We start from the raw sequence: 2,726 nt of genomic DNA, 5'->3' as shown, positions 1-2,726 counted from the left end.
TGAGTTACCCTAGTAGCATATAAGTACACCCTGACCCCAAGTGAGTCACTTTAGATCCTATATAAGTACTCCCTGACCACAAGTGAGTTACCCTAGCCCCTTTATAAGTACTCCCTTTCCCCAAGTGAGTTACCCTAGTCCCATATAAGTACTCCCTGACCCCAAATGAGTAACCCTAGCCCCTTTATAAGTACTCCCTGACCCCAAGTGAGTTACTCTAGTCCCATATAAGTACTCCCTGACCCTTGTGAATCACTTTAGCTCCTATATAAGTACTCCCTGACCCCAAGTGAGTTACCCTAGTATTATATAAGTACTTCCTGACCTAAAGCGAGTTACCCTAGTCCCATAAAAGTACTCCCTGAACCCAAGTGAGTTACCCTAGCCCCTTTATAAGTAATCCCTGACCCCAAGTGAGTTACCCTAGTCCCATATAAGTACTCCCTGACTCCAAGTGAATTACCCTAGTCCCAAATAAGTACTCCCTGCCCTAAATGACTTACCCTAGTCCCATATAAGTACTCCCTGACCCCAAGTGAGTTACTTTAGCTCCTATAGAAGTACTCCCTGACCCCAAGTGAGTTACCCTAGTCCTATATAAGTACTCCGTGACCCTAAGTGAGTTACCCTAGTCGCATATAAGTACTCCCTGACCCCAAGTGAGTTACCCTAGTCCCATATAAGTACTCCCTGACCCCAAGTGAGTTACCCTAGTCCCATATAAGTACTCCCTGACCCCAAGTGAGTTACTTTAGCTCCTATAGAAGTACTCCCTGACCCCAAGTGAGTTACCCTAGTCCTATATAAGTACTCCGTGACCCTAAGTGAGTTACCCTAGTCGCATATAAGTACTCCCTGACCCCAAGTGAGTTACCCTAGTCCCATATAAGTACTCCCTGACCCCAAGTGAGTTACCCTAGTATCATATAAGTACTCCCTGACCCCAAGATAGTTACACTAGTCCCATATAAGTACTCCCTGACCCCAAGAGAGTTACCCTAGTCCCATATAAGTACTCCCTGACCCCAAATTGAGTTACCCTAGCCCCTTTATAAGTACTCCCTGACCCCAAGAGGGTTAGACTGGTTCCATATATGTACCCCCTGACGACCAAGAGAGTTACCCTAGTACCATATAAGTACTCCCTGACCTATAGCGAGTTACCCTAGTCCCATATAAGTACTCCCTGAACCCAAGTGAGTTACCCTGGTCCCATATAAGTACTCCCTACCCCAAGTGAGTTACCCTAGCCCTTTTATAAGTACTCCCTGACCCCAAGTGAGTTGCCCTAGCCCCTTTATAAGTACTCCCTGACCCCAAGTATGGTACCCTAGTCCTATATGAGTACTCCCTGACCCGAAATTGAGTTACCCTAGCCCCTGTATAAGTACTCCCTGCCATAAATGAGTTACCCTAGTCCCATATAAGTACTCCCTAACCCCATGTGAGTTACTTTAGCTCCTATAGAAGTACTCCCTGACCCCAAGTGAGTTACCCTAGTCCCAAATAAGTACTCCCTGCCCTAAATGAGTTACCATAGTCCCATATAAGTACTCCCTGACCCCAAGTGAGTTACTTTAGCTCTTATAGAAGTACACCCTGACCCCAAGTGAGTTACCCTAGTCCCATATAAGTACTCCCTGACCCTAAGTGAGTTACCCTAGGCCCATATAAGTACTCCCTGACCCCAAATGAGTTACCCTAGCCCCTTTATAAGTACACCCTAACCCCAAGTGGGTTTCCCTGGTTCCATATAAGTACTCCCTGACCACCCATTGAGTTACCCTAGTATTATATATGTACTCCCTGACCTAAAGCGAGTTACCCTAGTCCCATATAAGTACTCCCTGAACCCAAGTGAGTTACCCAAGTCCCATATAATTACTCCCTGACCCCAAGTGAGTTACCCTAGCCCCTTTATTAGTACTCCCTGACCCCAAGTGAATCACTTTAGCTCCTATATAAGTACTCCTTGAGCCCAAGTGATGTACCCTAGTCCCATATAAGTACTCCCTGACCCCAAATGAGTTACCCTACCCCCTATATAAGTACTCCATGACCCCAAGTGAGTTACCCTAGTCCCATATAAGTACTCCCTGACCCCAAGTGAGTTACCCTAGTCCCAAATAAGTACTCCCTGACACCAAATGAGTTACCCTAGTCCCATAGAAGTACTCCCTGACCCCAAGTGAGTTACTTTAGCCCCTATATAAGTACTCCCTGATCCCAAGTGATGTACCCTAGTCCCATATAAGTACTCCCTGACCCCAAATGAGTTACCTAGCGCCTTTATAAGTACTCCCTCACCCCAAGTGAGTTACCCTAGCCTATTTATAAGTACTCCATGTCCCCAAGTGAGTTACCCTGGTCCCATTAAAATACTCCCTGACCCCAAGTGAGTTACTTTAGCTCCTATAGAAGTACTCCCTGACCCCAAGTGAGTTACCCTGGTCCCATTAAAATACTCCCTGACCCCAAGTGAGTTACCCTAGTTCCATATAAGTACTCCCTGACCCCAAGTGAGTTACCCTAGTCCCATATAATTACTCCGTGACCCAAAGTGTGTGATCCTAGTCCCAAATAAGTACTCCCTGACCCCAAGTGAGATACCCAAGTCCCATATAAGTACTCCCTGTCCCCAAGTGAGTTACCCTAGTCCCATATATGTACTCCCTGACCCCAAGTGAGGTACCCTAGTCCCATATAAGTACTACCTGACCCCAAAT

The sequence above is a fragment of the Prorops nasuta genome, unplaced genomic scaffold (assembly GCF_024137725.1).
Source record: "Prorops nasuta isolate Cenicafe-Biocafe unplaced genomic scaffold, Cenicafe_Pnas_1.2 PNAS00164, whole genome shotgun sequence".
Classification (NCBI taxonomy): Eukaryota; Metazoa; Arthropoda; class Insecta; order Hymenoptera; family Bethylidae; genus Prorops; species Prorops nasuta.
The sequence above is the reverse complement of the archived record's forward strand: the minus strand, read 5'-3'. Positions refer to the sequence as shown.